We start from the raw sequence: 18,065 nt of genomic DNA, 5'->3' as shown, positions 1-18,065 counted from the left end.
AGCCTTCTGTCATTGATCTTGTTCTACTTGTGATACTGCTTACAAAACAGCTTTTGGCGAGTCTGAATGTATTTACAGATATATGTTCCCATTCATAGTTGGTGATTGACACTTTTATCTTTCTGTAGCATTTTGTGTGAGGTAACTCAGGCCATGTTGAAACAGTCAGTTGACTGAAATATCTCAGTACAAATGCTGAGTAGATCTGACTCATAATTTGGCTCATGTATAAAAGCTATTAATTCCGTCATGTCAAGAGATTCATTGTAGGCATTTCTATTCAATTTTTACTCAAGAAAAACTACAGTGTCCTTTTACTAAATAATCTATTTTAGGATGTAAGAAGAAATAAGAGAAGGCTTATGAAAACATAGAGCAGGGGTCCCCAAACTTTTAAAGCAGAGGGCCGGTCCACAATCCTTCAGACTGTTGAGGGGCCGAATTATCATTTGAAAAAAAAATACAAACAAATTCCTATGCATACTGCACATGTCTTATTTGTAGTGCAACAACAACAACAACAACGAAAGAACAATACAAATACAATATTTAAAAATGAAAACAATTTTAACCAACATAAACCTATTAGGATTTCAATGGAAAGTGTGGGCCTGCTACTAGCCAATGAGATAGTCAAGTTAATTAGGATTGTTGTTGTTGTTGTTGTGTGCCTTCAAATCATGTCAGACTTTGGCCGAGCCTAAGTCTAAAATTAATTATTTATTTACTGCATTTATTTACTACATTTATATCCCACCCTTCTCACCTCGAAGGGGACTCAGAGCAGCTGTATACAATATATTATATTATTAGCATAACACAATATTAGCATTATATATTACTATATTGAACTATACCACTATACTATTATATAATATCCAATATATAACATATAATTAATATTATTATATGGTATTACTATTAGTATTATATTGTATAACATAAGATTATTATCAATATTATATATATATATATATATATATATATATATATATATATACTAGCTGTGCCCGGCCACGCGTTGCTGTGGCGAAGTATGGTGGTATGGGAAATAAAGTATTGAGGAATTGGTGGTAGTTAAGGTCAAGGGTAAAGGTTTTCCCCTGACATTAAGTCCAGTCATGTCTAATTCTGGGGGTTGGTGCTCATCTCCATTTCTAAGCCGAAGAGCCGGCGTTGTCCGTAGACTCCTCCAAGGTCATGTGGGATGACTGCATGGAGCGGCGTTACCTTCCCGCCGGAGCAGTACCTACTGATGCACTCACATTTGCATGTTTTCGAACTTCTGGGTTGGCAGAAGCTGGGGCTAACAGTGGGGGCTCTCTCCGCTCCCCCAATTCAAACCTGTGGCCTTTCGGTCCAGAAGTTCAGCAGCTCAGCGCTTTAACACGCTGCGCCATCAGGGGATATTATTTCCTAAAGGTTGTGAATATACAATATTTCTGATTGGTTTTTTTTTGTTTGTTGGAGGCAAGTATGAATGCTGCAATAAGGAAAAATGATTAGGATGTAATGGCCTTGCAGCTTTAAAGCATGGCTGTTTCCTCCCTGAGTGAATTTTTTGTTGGGAGGTGTTAGCTGGCCCTGATTGTTTCCTGTCTGGAATTCCCTTGTTATCAGAGTGGTGTTGTTTGCGATATTTTATGTGCTTCTACTGTCTGTGACTCTGAGAAAACAGAGGATTTTCCAGACTTTGATGATGGGAATACTTTGTTGGGAGGTGTTAGCTGGCCCTGATTGTTTCCTGTCTGGAATTTCCTTGTTTTCAGAGTGGTGTTGTTTGCGATATTTTATGTGCTTCTACTATCTGTGGCCCTGAGAAAACAGGATTTGCCAGACTTTGATGATGGGAATATTTTGTTGGGAGGTGTTAGCTGGCCCTGATTGTTTCCTGTGTGGAATTCCCCTGTTTATTTACTGTCCTGGTTTTAGAGATTATATTGTTCTGCATTATTCTATCCCAGTAATTATTTCATATTAAAGAAGAATCTCACTTATCCAACATTCGCTTATGCAGTGTTCTGGATTATCCAACGCAGTCTGCCTTTTCATAATCAATGTTTTTGTAGTCAGTGTTTTAAATTCATTGTGATATTTTAGTGGTAAATTTGTAAATACAGTACAGTAGAGTCTCACTTATCCAACATAAACGGGCCGGCAGAACGTTGGATAAGCGAATATGTTGGATAATGAGGAATTAAGGATAACCCTATTAAACATCAAATTAAGTTATGATTTTACAAATTAAGCACCAAAACATCATGTTAGACAACAAATTTGGCAGAAAAAGTAGTTCAGTACACAGTAATGCTATATAGTAATTACTGTATTTATGAATTTAGCACCAAAATATCACGATATATTGAAAGCATTGACTACAAAAATGCGTTGGATAATCCAGAACGTTGGATAAGTGAGTGTTGGATAAGTGAGACTCTACTGTAAATACTACATAGCATTACTGCACATGGAACTACTTTTTCTGTCAAATTTGTTGTATAATATGATGTTTTGGTGCTTAATTTGTATAACGATTACCTAATTTGAAGTTTAATTGGCTTTTCCTGAATACCTTCTTATTATCCAACATATTCACTTATCCTGCCGGCCTGTTTATGTTGGATAAGTGAGACTCTACTGTATATTGATAATCTTAAATTATCTGCTTAGAACTGGATTATATGAAGCCCCTTCTTCACAGCTGTATAAAATGCACAGTGAAGTGGATTATATGGCAGTGTGGAGTCAAGATAATCCAGTGCAAAGCAGATAATATAAGATTATAAATGGGTTATATAGCTGTGTAGAAGGGCCTTGAGTCTACACTGCCATATAATCCAGTGCAAATTAGATAATCTGTGGAAGAAGCCTAAGTAAGGCCTAAATCTGCCTGTCCCCTAACTGAAACCTGGCTGTCCCTTGGTTGCTAGGCAACCAAGTGGGCAGAGATTAGCCCTCTAAACTGGCAGCAATTGGATAAAAAAAAATATTGCTCTCCCTCTAATTAGGACTTTATTTTTCTTTTCTTTTTGTTGTATCAACCTTGAGGCGTGGATGATGGGTTGTGTTGTCAAATTTTGAGGTTGGGGGGCCTGTACTTTTGTTGTTTTGTGAATTGCCATGATGCCATCACTCTTTTATATATATAGATATATATAATATTATTAAAACTGATATAAAAATATTATATTATAAAACTGAGGGTGGGGGCCAGGTAAATGACCTTGGAGGGCCGCATCCGGCCCCCGGGCCTTAGTTTGGGGACCCCTGACATAGAGCTTTCATGGAATGCCATTCAGTCTTATTAATGGAGCAGGTGTATTCTGTTAGGACCACTAGAGCCTTCTGAAAAACATTCAAGCACTTACTAAAGTTTATAACAGAGTTGTTCATATCTGGAAATTAGTTTCATTTTAGTTTTTAAAGTATCACAGAGAAGTTTATCTCTATTTTGCATCCTTAATTTTCTTAATCCTTCAGAGTTAATATGTTTCTTTTGAGGTGTGTTGGGGGTGGAGGAACCATTGCCACACTTGGTGATGTTATATTGAGATGATGATGATGATGATGATGATGATGATTAAAATATTTTTAATTTTATTTTTTAACAGTTCAATAATAATAACTTTATTTTTTATACCCCGCCCCATCTCCCCGAAGGGACTCGGGGCGGCTTACATGGGGCCTGGCCCGATAAAACAAACAAATAACAGTAACAAAGCAATAAAACAATTATCCCAGTAAAAAACACCAACATCAATAAAAACAATCATTAAAATCAACAAGCAGGATACAGTGTTAAAAACAGGAGACTAATTCGTAGATCCAGGCGAAATGCAGAGTGTTACGAAATGGGAAAAGGAAATTTCACAGTTGGACAATAAAGTGCAATATAAAATGGCAAGACAACAACAATGGGACTATTATGGAATGGACAGATCAATCCAGCAACAATTAAACATCGAAGGCCTTTTGGAACAGCCAGGTTTTTAAGCTCTTCCGGAAGGAGAGGAGGGTAGGAGCCTGCCTGATCTCTCTAGGTAGAGAGTTCCAAAGCCAGGGGGCCACGACGGAGAAGGCCCTCTCCCTCGTCCCCACCAACCGCGACTGTGAGGGTGGTGGGAGCGAGAGAAGGGCCTCCCCCGACGAGCGAAGAGAACGTGTGGGTTCATAGAGGGAGATGCGGTCTCTAAGGTAGGTGGGTCCCAAACCGTTTAGGGCTTTGTAGGTGATAACCTCCACCTTGAATTGGGCCCGGAAAGTAAATGGCAGCCAGTGAAGCTCCTTAAACAGAGGCGTTGAATGCGCCCTGTAATTCGCTCCGGTTAGAAGCCTGGCCGCCGAACGCTGTACTAGTTGTAATTTCCAGGCCGTCTTCAAAGGCAGCCCCACGTAGAGCGCATTGCAATAGTCCAGTCTAGAGGTAACTAAGGCATGGACCACCATGGTCAGATCAGACTTCTCGAGGTATGGTCGCAGCTGGTGCACAAGTTTTAGTTGTGCAAAGGGCCAACAGCAGACATGTAATATCCAGTGCATCTCATAAATCTTTTTATATCCACTGTACCTTTCATTCAAACAAGTACAATATAGCCAAAGCATACAAACATAAAATCAAATCATTTGTAATATGCAGATAATGTAAAACGTATTTTCATTTCTCAGTTTCTTGCATTTTTTATTTTTAAAGTTTCTTCAGATTACACAAAGAAATAAAAATAATGCTGTTGGTCACTGATTTCCAAGAAAAAAACAAAATGGAAAGATCAGAAACACAAGCATCTCTGTACTTACTGTCTCTACTTAGGTGGGATAACTTCCCTGATGAGATCTTGTTATATCTAAAACTAAAAATCATGGAATTCAAAGAAACAGCAAAAAAGTTACTTCCATTGTATTTCTCCAATAGTCAGTGAGAATAACCATAATCTGAATTTCCTAATTGAGATTCAGTAGCAAACCAGAGCTGAATTGTGTGTCTTTTGAATTGTTCAAAGTCAAAGTGAGTTGTTTACTGAGTTGGCATACAAATTGGATGTTACTGTATAGTGTACACATTTACTGTATATTATCTCAGACAGCAGTGACATGGAATTCATTTATCATACAAAATCTAGCTATTCTGCCTCAAGAGGTAGGATATCACACTGATAGATTTAAAAGGGGATTACAAAAACAATTTAAGACTGTTCCCCCCAATTTCAGAAGCAACATGCTCCTGTATATTAATTCCCGGGGTAAATATTTATTTATGTATTTATTTATTTCCAACATTTGTATCCCGCCCTTCTCACCCGAAGGGACTCAGGGCGGCATACAAAATTGGCAACAATTCGATGTCTACACATAATTAAAACAGCAATAAAAATCCAATAAAACAATTAAAACAATATAAAGATATAAAACATATGATTAAAATCAATTCCTCCAAAATCCTCGTGCTGTAGCCGTAAATCAGTCCGGGTCGTCTTTATCATTTAATCTTCGAAAGCCTGGACACATAGCCATGTTTTCAGGGCTTTTCTACATTTTCTTTAATTTATGTTCTGTTTCTGGGCTTCCTATAGGCATCAGGTTGACCAATAAGGAAAAAAGGATGATAGAGCCTTGGTTGTGATCTAGCATGATTCTTTAAGGTACTGGTGTCAAACTTGTGGCCTCCAGATGTTTTTGCTTTCAACTCCCAGAATTCCTGGTCATTGGACAAGCTGGCTAGGGCTTCTGGGAGTTGGAGGCCCGAATGTCTATAGGGCCACATGTTTGACACCTCTGCTTTAATCACTGTTAAATCATAAGAAATCTGATAGTCCTCTTCTTCCAACTCAACTGGATAATGTAAACACTGGTTATGATCTATCTCATAGGATCTTTACCATTAATTAATGCAGTTATGTGCCTTCAACTTGCTTGCTATGTATGGTGATGGTATCAGAAGGTTTTCATGATAACATTTATTCAAAGGAGCTTTGCTATTGCCTTTCTCAAAGGCTCATAGAGTGAGACTTGCCCAGGGTCTCCAGGGGTTTCCATGGCTGAGTAGACATTTAACTCCTAGTGCTCCATAGTCCTAGTCAAACACTCAAACCACTACACCATGCTGGTATCATGTTACTCTGGTCCATATGCTGCATGCTCAAACTTCGCTACTGAAACAATAGGCATGTTCAGTTTTCATATTCGTTCCTCTTCTCAAAGTGCAAAAATAAAACACTGATGGAGCATTAGTGTAAAGCATCTTGGGGGAAAGGGATGGAGAGAGGAGTATTAGGAAACAATTTCCTCATTGTGGTCATTTTAAGAGTCCTGTTTAAAATAAACAGGTTTGATGATTTAATAAAATCTGACTTGGGTTTTAACAGCTGTGCTATTCCCATACCGATCACTTTTCATGTGGTGAGAATATTAAATTACCTTTGTGCTGAAAAGGTTGCTTCAAGGGTACTTGTATTTCCTTACAGAAGAAACATGACATTTGTTTACATGCTCAGCTCAAGCTCTGAGTGTAAAAATACGCTCTGTTTCATAGTATTGAGATTTCTGATGTGAATAACAAATCCAAGTACTTGCTTACCTTGGTTCTGTTTCTCTCCCCCAACCCCAACGATGAATTCACTTGTTATAATTTCACCATTAGCATTTCTTAAACATTCCTTGGTCCTTTAAACTACTTAAACATGTTTTTAAAACCATCCAAGGGTATCCACACTGTGCAATAGCAACAGTCTTATCCCACTTTAACCATTCATTCTGGGAAATCTTGAGATATGTAGTTTTGTTGAACAACTTATTCATTGTTGAAGGTGCCATGTCCTCTCCACTCAGCTAGAGCTTGCTGGCAGAGAATTCTTAGCAATTCATCAAAGTGCAACTCCCAGGATGCCATAGAGCAGAGCCTGAGCAGTTTATGTTGTATCAGACTGCTTTCTTGTATAGTGTATACCGTATATACTTTTAGATACATTCTTTACAATCTCAATTTTGAAAGATAAATATGCAATCAATTTGATTGGAAAACAGAAAATCATTCTATGAGAAGGATTGGGGTGACGTGTGCTAATGGCCCCATTATGCCAACTTTCTTGGTTAGTAATACTAACTTTCTTAGCTTATTTTTTTCAAAAGTTTCTACAGCTTTAGCTGATGCTATGTTTTGAGCTTTGCTGATGTTAAACACACCACTTCATCACACTGAGGCTGGGAAGTGTAGAGCTCAGTCTGACTCAGTGTTGGAATGAAATGGATGATTTCCCTACCTGCATCACACTGTTAAATGTATCTGTGGCACTCTGCATTCTTCAGTACATTTGCCATCACACTTTAATCGCTAGGGACCACCCAATATCCCTCCCTCCTGTTCTTGGGGGTGGGGGAACCTCCTCTCTTTGTAACGTCAGCTGTTACGTATTTTTAACTCCGAAAGCAAGGAAGCAGAAAGGGAGGGTGGGAAAGTTGCGAAGCTCACTCCCCCTCTCCCTCTGCTGTCCCACAGAGAAGGCTGTGGACCCTGACAAACTATAACTCCAAGGACTGCATAGTATGGAGCCCTAAACGGTTTGGACCTTGTCTATCTTCTTGGCCGCATTCCCCTCTGTGTACCTGCGCGAGCATTAAGATCTGCCAGGGAGACCCCTCCTTGCAGTCCTGCCACCGCCACAAGTACGGTTGGTGGAGATAAGAGAGAGGGCCTTCTCAGTGGTGACCCCCGACTTTGGAATGCCCTCTCCAGGGAGATTAGGCAGGCCCCCACACTGTCCTCGTTCTGGAGGATACTGAATGTTTAGACAAGCCTTTCAGAATGCCTAACCCCAGTGGTCCGCAATTGCACTTTCATCCCATGTCCTTGCTCCTTAGCTACGACTTGCACTATCCCATTCCCTTGTTTTTGTTTACAGTTGGCCATCTTTTACGACAGTTGTTACCATAGGTTATTGGGCGCTGTTCTGAGTTTAAATTGTTGTTTTATATGCTGTTGGTTTTATTTTGTATTGTACTATGTGTTTATTTTGTGTGTTGTTCTAAGCATCTTGGGCCATATGTAAGCCACTCTAAGTTCCTTCAGGGAGATGGACGCAGGGTACAAAAATAAAGTTATTATGGTATTTAAAGTAAGGTCTAGCTGCATTCATTCCATAGTGTAAATGCACCAAGAGAAGGGTATGGACTTTGGGAAACTATAACTCCCAGGAGGACTCCATGATATGGAACCATGGCTTTTAAAGTGGGGTGCAAGGGCCCATACTGTAAATGCACCAGGAGAAGGGTAAGGACCTTCTCTCCCAGGACTGCACAGCATGGAGACATGGCATAACAACAACAACAACAACAACAACAACAACGATGATGATGGTAGGGTATGGACCTTGGGAATTATAACTCCCAGGACTGTACAGCATGGAGACATGGCATCAGCAGCAGCAGCATCCCTCTCTCCCATCTTTCCCATGCAACACAAGGCACAGACATATCACAGAAGGGAGGGAAAGGAAGGAAAGGAAGGGATCCAGAAAGGCTATTTTTTGAAGAGAAATTGTTTTGGCAAAGTAAAAACACGGTGAGCAAAAAAGGTAATGCTTTCCTTAACAAGGGTACTTTTGGCTCCTCCCCCAATTTCCCCTCCCACTAATTGAGGAAACCTTTAATTTTAAACCTGGGAGCAACAAATGCCATCACATTAGAGAACTGGCCATTCATCTGGATCATTCCCCCAAAATCCAATTCCACACCACCTCCTGAAATGTTTGAAAAAAATGCTGGCCTCGATGCTTAAAATACGCAAAGAATGCTGTATCCTACACTTGAGGCCAAACTAATGTGGTGGGCACAGTGGCTTCCCAGATTTTAAGTCTAGTACTCAATGGAATTTAGTAAATGTTATGAAGTGGTTAAATAACTTGTATCTGACTGTGCTTATCATCACCACATGCTTGGCTCAGCCTGAGATGCAGGGAGAAACTTGTACCAACCACCTATTAAGATGTATCGCCAACCCAGATATAGATATTCATTCATCACAATAAGTATTATTAGTTAGGTTTTTCAGATATACACATATCCATGTGTATGTGTTACTTTTCCATTTACCTTTTCTTCCATTTTATCCTATTGCTGTATGACTTTCCTCCCCACCCTATCATCTTCCAAAGAAGCCCATCCCATGCACACCCTGCAGGACAAGACACTGCTGTGCAAATAACTGTTTCTCCCTCCTTCCTTCTGCATCTTTGCTGCCAGATGTATTTTCTGATCCTTATCACAAGCTCAGCTGCCCTCTACTGCAAATCGGTGGAAATCACAAGCCGCTACATATCTATATCAAAACTACACTGTTGACAGAAAAGGTAGATTACTTTCTTGCTTAATTCCATCCTCCAAAAAACAGAAAGAAAGAAAGAAAGGAAAAAAGGTAATATAAAATAATTAATAATATCATTTTTGACTTCCAGTTGTACTGTTAATTGTCACCTTTTACCTAACAATTCTGGTGTAGAGCTTGAAAAATTAAATTTTTGAGAACAATGAGCATTTTAGCCCCCCAAAGTATGTCTCCGATAACTCCTATAACTAAAATAAAGATCCAATAAATTCACATCTTGCCATTTATTAAACATTGTTATCTAATGTTAACATAAGAATTTAATTATGCATATAAGTCCACTTAAGAGAACAAAGGATGTCTATTTGTAAAAGCTATCTATTCACTCTGGTCACATCTACTAAAAGAATAAGCATATGCTTTCCTGAAAAGAAGCACAGATGTATTTTAAGAATCTTAATTTGGAAGGAGTTCTTAGTAAAATAATACTTGGCAGTTCTTCACCATGTGTCATTTTGCACAGCTGAGCTATCTAACAAATAGATCCAGTTCACCAGTCTAAGTATTTAGACACTTAATCATGTAGTCAAAGCTTTGTTACCAGGTAGAGATGTTAACTTAAACATTTGCTACACATTAAAATGAACAAACAAAAAATAGCCAACCCTTCTTTCAGCCTTTGGGATGTTGATTGATTTGGGACTAAAGATTACTTACAGAGCAATTTCGTCTATTGCAATATGGTTTACATTATACTCTGGTTTATTAGGAAACAGTTTTATGCTTAGGATATGTAATTTGAATTACTAATCTCAATTGCTTAGCTCTCAAGTGAACTCAGTTTTACTTCTGACTCTAAAGAACTCCTGGTTAGAGTTCCCAGGTGTCTAGATTTAGGGTGTCCCTTTAAAAAATGAGTATTTGCATCTGCATGTGTTTTTTTTGTTAGACTGGACATTTGTTGCTTTTTGTTTCATTTGCAATGGCGGTTGGTGCTTAATGTATTGTGTTCCGTGACTTCACCAGGGCCCAATCCTGTGATGTTACAAGCAGTCAGCACCGGATCTTGAAATTTCAGAGGCTGTGGCAGTTCTGGTCTGTCCATCCTAGTTTGAAGGCAGTACTTTTTTACCTTCCATCCTCTTGCTGCAGTGAGGAAGCACCTAGAATTGTCTTCTCTTTGGTTTATACTGACTGAAATTATGATTGAGCTCACAACTGTTATAAATAAGATATAAGTTAATGAAACAAGTCATGATCAGAAAGCACAGATTGATCATATATCATTTCACTAAACATAAAATAAAAATTATTTAAATTATTTATACAATAGTTTTAAAAAGCCTTTGCCAACCTTGTGCCTTCTAGATGTGTTCGAATGCAACTCCCATCAGCATGGGGATAGCCATGCGATCTAGAGAAATATGGGCAATGTTGTTGGGGACACCAAGTGCGGAATGGCTACTTCAAAGTAATGAGTGTCTGGTCCAGTTTGGAAGATTGTTCAAAACAGGAAGCAGATACACAAGTTTGTAAACATACCATTGGAAAAGCATTACAATCTAAGGTCCAGGTTGTTCTCATATTTATTTATTACATCATTTCTACCCTGCCCTTCTCACCCATCAGGGGACTCAGGGCGGCTTACAATATAAATCAAAACCACAGTTTACATCAGATTAAAAGTCTCCCAAGATTAAAAATTTACAATAAAAATTAAAATATACGTTTAAAACCTGCGTAATTGTACATTCAGATATACATTTCAGGCGCTTTTGGCGCTCATATGGGGTTAACATTCTGTCTGAATCCTGCCATAGTGTTAATAACATTAAAACAATAGAGGAGAAGTGACCATAGAAAATTATGTATTTCCTGAAACAAAACATAACTTGGAGCAGTTCAAGTCCATAGTTCCTTCTAGTTCAGGCTGTATTTTTTTTGGGAAAATATGACTTGTTTTGGTGGGGAGATATGTTGAAATGGTTCTGCTTGTGCTAATTCAGATTTTTACTACAATATTTCAAATTGAAGAACCATAGCTGAGATAGAAGGATTAGCTCGATTGAGACTAGTACATCAGAGGTAAAGTTGAGACTGTTTTGGATTTTAAACTAGAAATCTTCCATAGGAGGTAGCCTTTTGGTTGAAGTAAAACTTACCTACGGTAATTAATTTGTTCCTTTACACATCGCACAAACTAAATCTAACACAGAATGGCAAGAAAGAACCTTGTGTTTAATTGGCTTGTATGCAGATAATAATAAATAATAATTTATTTTATTTTTTATTTACCCCTTTCAGGGGGAGTCTGATTGATACACCTCCAACCCTAGGTTAGAACCCTTAATGGCAAGCACCTTCGTCTTGACTGGATTCAGTTTCAGTTTGTTTTTATGTGCAAAATGTTTCCTGCACTTTCACAGGTTTCTGTAAAAAATGTAATATAGGAAAAGAAATATCTCATGCTTCCTTGAAACTTTGTAAGTTAGTTCAGTGTTTCAGGTACCCCCAAATCTGTTCCAGACATTCTTGATCCCTGAAGCCTACCACATTCCACAGCTGTTTATCCTAACATATAAGGAAACATAACATATAGCTCTAACATACAAGGAAACACAGCAACATGGCATTTAAAGTGGTGTCAAACAGCATTAATTCTGGTCGAGGTTGGCGTTGTTGCCCCTATTCCTTCAGCACTAGGAAACATCTACAAGTCATGGATGTGTTGCACATCACAGGGGTGGTAAGCGGAAGGTAATACAATAGATCACTTCCAAGGATGGTCTTTTCCCCTCCCATCCCACCTGAATATTACTTGTCTCCTAAATTCCAGTTGCTTAAAAGGAAGGCAATACCTGTCAACTCCTCCTTTCAGTTGCAAACCTCAACGTTATCTCCCAAGTGTCTTCCAACCAGTAAGAACCTATTTTGGAAAGCTATAGGGGAATGAGGTAGGTGGAAAACTCCATTCTGTGAATTCAGAATTTTGTTCCTTTTAGGAAAGGGTGTGACATTGAAAGAAGTGGACAGTTAAACAGATAATCCCATTTTAGTAAATGAGTAACACATTTTTGCTATACAGAGTTTTAATTTAAAAGGTTATTCTTTTATCATCTGAGAGTTTTAAAAACCTTTCAGATACACAAATTAGATTGTAATTTAGATTGTTGGCAAGTGTACAGAGACAGAGATTGCAAAAGTTAAAACCGCAAATTGAAAATTTGACTTGTTTGACTTCCCCTTCTATATAAATCTCTACATTTCTAATTAGGAAGCTATTTGTTTCTGAGGACTTTCTTAGAAAAGCTTTGAAGTGGGAGATTCCTCCCCCTCCCACCTTTTAATGTAAGAACAATTCCTTTGATACATCTTTCTGTGGCATCATGTTAAATTTACATCTTCATGTTGTTAGGAACATGTAATTTAATTGTATGTAATTAACAATGGAAAAGTTTTCATTCTCAGACCATGGAACATAGTGTTAAAATGGTTCACGAAAAAGTGACTCATATTTCCTTAGAAGTCTCTGTAGAGTAAACTGAGTTTTATAATCTGTATGTGCATATGTACACATGTCCATTTTATCTCAGTTTCATGATCTGCCTGGTATAACTGATTGGTTTTTTGGGTTGTTTTTTTTTTTTACCATTAATGATTTGGATGCCAATGATGCATCTACAGTGCAGAAGTCATGTTGTCTTGGCTCAATGCTGTGGAATCATATGACTTGTAATTTTTACAAGGTCTTTAGCCTTCTCTATCAAAAAAAGTGCTGCTGTTTCACCAAACCACAACTTCCATGATTCCATGGCCATTAAAATGCTATCAAACTGCATTTATTCTACAGTATAGATGCACCCTGGGAATCTAGGAATTAGTTGTGGCTTCATTAGATCACATAGCACATTGCAATTAATGAAATGTCATTAGGTAATGTAGTTGTGCTGTTATCATCTATGGCAATTTCATTAATTTATTCTGCTAGTCCATTTGGAATTGTTGCCAGAGCACCTATTGCCACAAGAACTATATTTATTGTCTTATCATCCACACAATGTTTTTGTTATTGCTATTAACTTTATTTAAGTATAGTATATCTTTTCCCCATTCAAGACTTACAAATTAAAATACAGTACAGGTCAAGATACAAACAATCAACGTTAACGTGCAATCAAACATCATTTTAAAATTTAAACATGCAGTGAAGAATGATTTTCAAAACAGTACAGATAAAACATTACACCACCTACATTATATACTGTTGTACTGCAGTAACAAGAACATACATTATAGAAACTCAACCATCTTGTGTTAGGACAACTAGGGCTAGAGTTTGAAAAATATTTTTTGGGCATAGTAGAAAGTGACCTTTCAGGGGACATCTAGCATATTTTTGATACTACAGAGAATGATTTCCACCAGTGTTAGACCTCTGCTATCAATGAAAGAAAAGTTTAAATGTGAATTACTAAGTTGGGGGGGGGGGCGTGTGAATAATTTCTAAAGTATTTCTAAAATATCGTAAGAAGTACATACTGTAACTATAAAGATGCAGTGAAATCTTTGTTACTTTTTGTTATGTAATTGCGCAAGTGGGGAAGCTTTTGGGGCTCCTTCCTTCATTTTAAGAGCTATCAGAATGAAACTTGCTACAAGTGTAGAACACATTTACCACTGCTACCCCCCCCCCCCAAGTTTCAGACTGTTTCACACATCTACTGATTTTGGGGAATTTTAAAAGGTTTTATGGACAACATTTAAAAAAAACTACAAGAGCTATCTCCTTGAATTTCTATTTTCAATTATATAACATAACAAGGGCATCATTTCCCCCAAGTTTCAGGAAGATTTTCACATCCACTGATTTTTAGGGAATTTTAACCAAAATAAACTTCACAGTACTATTTCACTGGAAGAATCATAGAATCATAGAATAGTAGAGTTGGAAGAGACCTCATGGGCCATCCAGTCCAACCCCTTGCCAAGAAGCAGGAAATCGCATTCAAAGCACCCCCGACAGATGGCCATCCAGCCTCTGCTTAAAAGCCTCCAAAGAAGGAGCCTCCACCACAGTCCGGGGCAGAGAGTTCCATTGCCGAACAGGGGCCATCCAGTCCAACCCTCTTCTGCCAGGCAGGAAAAGCACAGTCAAAGCACCCCCAACAGATGCCCATCCAGCCTTTGAAATAATAATAACAACAATAATAATAATAGGAAACCTACTAGGTAAACTTTGCAGTTACTGCCACTCAGCTTTGTCTACCTCACAGCGTTGATTCAACTCTCAATAATCGCCTTTTATCTCAAAATCCCTTTAGAGAACAAACACAGGTTCAACTTTCAAGGAGGAAGTGGAGGATGAGGCACCAGGCGGCTGTAATGCAGACAAAACAGCACCGTGTTCCTCGCTACTTTGCGGTTCGCTTATTGCTGACTCGTTGTTTAGTGGGGAAACTGGGGTATACATTCAAACATTATTTTAATTGTTATGCGGCCTTTCTCCCCCTTGCAAGCCCCGGGGAGTTAGTGAACCTTTCCCTACCAGCGCCGGCTGGGCCCTTGCTCCAGGCCCACCATGTTGCCCTGGCTGCAGGAGAAGAGCCTGCCAGGGCAACATGGTGGGCCCAGAGGCACACATTAGCTGTCTTGTTTTAATGGGCTTGATATGGGTGCAATCCTTTTGCATGTAAACTAAAATACTCAGTCTTTAGCTGAGTTGGCATATCTCTGCATATCTAAAACCTGAATTAATTGCCTTGCTAATTAATCTTGCTGCAGTTTATGCTAGCATTACATCCACAGTATGACCCTCATATCCACAGGGATACATCACCAAACTTTGCACATATATTCATAACATTAGGGATAATAACCCATTGAAATGAAGGAATTCAAGTAAAAAAAAGCCATAGAATTGCATTGGAGAGCCTAGAAAGTGCATAGGGGGTATATTTTGCCAGATATGGGTAAATGAAATGGCTGATCACTAGGGGTCATATATTTTTCGACACAGTGGTAGATACTGGGGGTCATAAAGAGTTTTAGGACAGCTTTAGGGGGCACACAATTTTCCAGCTAAGTTAAGGTATAGATCTGATCAATACCATTCCGGGAGAATTTATCTAGTGTGTCTGTTTCTGTATTTCTCTAGATAGACCTCATACCTCCTTTAAGAAAACAAGTAATGTGTTGCTTAGAATGTGTTTTCATAGTCAAAATCTATTTTGGTGATTTGTGGGTTCTTTTTGTAATGTGGTCTTAATCTGATTTGTGTAAATAGCCTGATTGTTTTAATTTTGGTCTTAGACAAATATTTTACATTCTAAAGATTGTTCATATTTTTGTTTCCTGTTTTGTTATTTCTCCATGGATGTTTTCCCAAATAATTTAGAAACATCTTGAACCTTAATTTCATAAATACCTATGTATTCTGTGATGATCCTGATCCCCCTGCTGTTGCCAGATTTTAGATATGATGAGTGTGCTTGCAAGACTTCTCTGGTGTTTCTTTGCCAGAACTCATAAAGTCAGGGTTTTACAATAGTGTCTCAGGGGGCTGTTGGGAATCTGGAAAATGAGAAGGAAAGGGACAGCAGAAATGAATAGGGGAGGGAGATTGTGCTGTTGAAACAACTCCCCTATGAGAAAAGAGGTAAAAGTTTTAGCTATTTTCAGTTTAGGAAAGTCAAGAGGAGCCATGATGGATGTTTATCAAATTGTTCATAGCCTGACAAAAGAAATAGGGAAGTTTTCCTCCCTCCTTATATCCCAGGCCTGCAAAACTTGGCAGTAGTAAAGGGCCAAAATTAAATAAACTAAATCTCTTTGGGTCACAGGTAGATTTTAGTTCATTACTCAGGGTTAGTGAGAGGTGCTTTTCCCTCAGTGTGGTGGCATGTTGCAGTCCTTTTCTAAGGGAAACAAGAATTGTCTCAGCTCTTGCCTCCACCACGCTTCCTTTCTCTTCGCCTCTGAGTTGCCTCTGTTATCTCCTTTTCCTACTGAGGAAAAGACTTCCCACTCTGTGCTATTCATTTCCCTCATTTGTGAGGTTGAAACTTAGCTTCACTATGAAGACCTCACAGCCATTTCATAGCGAAACTACGTTTCTCCCTCACAAGTGAGGGAAGTGAATGGAAAGGAGTTGGTGGTTTTTCCCTTTGGTGGTGGAGAACAATACAGAAGCAACTCCGAGGCAAAGAAAAAGAAAGAGCAGCATAGCCAAGTTTCTCCTTCACTAGGGAATGGTGCAGAATTGCTGGTTTTGCTGTCGGATGAGAAGGAAATGACAAAAGGAAAGAGAAAGGAAGAGTGGCAGAGGCAAGAACTTAGACCCTTCTTTACTACCTCCTTCTCCCTCTAAATCGGCTAATCTAATGTTAAATTTCAACATAACCTGGAGATTAAGATTCCAGCCTTTCTGAATAAAGATGCAGTACACCTCACAATTTCATCCCTACTCACCATTACTTCAACCTAAGTCCAACAACCTCCCCAGGCCACATTTCTAACAGAGACCAACACTTCCAGCATGCCTACTGGATTTATTGGGGTTCCACTTTGTCACAGATTAGTTTGGTAACTTTGATGTATACAGAAAGGAAACACGTAGAGGTAAAACACCTGAAGGATGGAATGGCAGGTTCCAATTGCTACTCTGCTGTAGCGCTGCATGTGACCTCCCTCTCTAATCCTTAGGGTCGCAATTCTCTGTAGGCTGCACCAAATTCTTGCGAGGGCCACATCTGGTACTGGTCTTCATATTGTGTAGGCCTGTTATATCTCAAGAAATAGGGGTTTTCTGTGTGATGAAAGGTTTCATGGCAGACAAAAGGAAGAATAATTTTACATGGCCCAGAAATGTACCATTTGCCAATACCTAAATGCTTACAGCTGAAAATTCTGGATTCTTTTTCTATGCCACTTTTGGAATATAGCTCCAATGGGCAAGGAAAATGATCTTTGAACCAGCAGTACAGTCTATAGTAAAGCAAATTACATTTTTTATTGAAATGGCAGACAAGTTGGTAAAAAACTTGTGGATTATATAAAATATGAAGAAGGAATAATACAAATATAGCATAAAAATGTAACCCATTATATTATGAATAGCAAGTATGAAAATAATACAAGGCACTGACTTACACACATCTACATGCTCAATAATTACAACTGAGCAAATGTAAAATAATTTAACCTTCCAGCTATTCTATAGTGTTTAAGCATTACATTCAAAGGATATTAAATTGCTAAAGATTAAACGCAGCATGTCCCAGAACAAACTTAATTAAATATCTAATATATAAGTAAAAACCACAAGAAATTGAACAATTTTTGAAATGAGCAGAAGCAATTGACAGAGCAACTTTTTTCAGAAATTACCTAGTCTGACTGAATTCCAAATATCCCATTAATTTCTACAGGGCTATCATATACATGTTGAAAACCAAAAGGTAATTTAAATTTGGTAAAATGCAAATTATATATCTACCTCTCTTAAACTGTACTGTTCTCCTGATGAAATTCTGCCACAAAGATTAGAAAAGAGGAATTTACACAAGGATGTAAGGTTAGAAAATAAAATGCTAAAGTTCCTGCCTCCCAAGTAAAATGTTTCTCTATTTTGAAGAGAAGTTTCAAAAGCTAGCTTCAATCCCAAACCCATTCAAGGTTAGTTTCTTTCTCTTATTTTAAGGGAAGTCTTCAAATTTCAATGGAAACAAAAGAGGGAAGGAAGGAGTAAAGAAAG

General features: G+C 38.3%; 1 protein-coding gene across 5 annotated transcripts in view; it reads left to right on the top strand.

The window, feature by feature from the left end:
- The window catches only part of atg7 (autophagy related 7), a 198,384-nt gene that overhangs the window by 63,571 nt on the left and 116,748 nt on the right, over positions 1 to 18,065 (top strand). The gene's annotated exons all lie outside the window — the stretch shown is intronic.

This window comes from Anolis carolinensis, chromosome 2 (assembly GCF_035594765.1).
Source record: "Anolis carolinensis isolate JA03-04 chromosome 2, rAnoCar3.1.pri, whole genome shotgun sequence".
Taxonomy (NCBI): Eukaryota; Metazoa; Chordata; class Lepidosauria; order Squamata; family Dactyloidae; genus Anolis; species Anolis carolinensis.
This window is presented reverse-complemented; position numbering and strand designations above follow the sequence as displayed.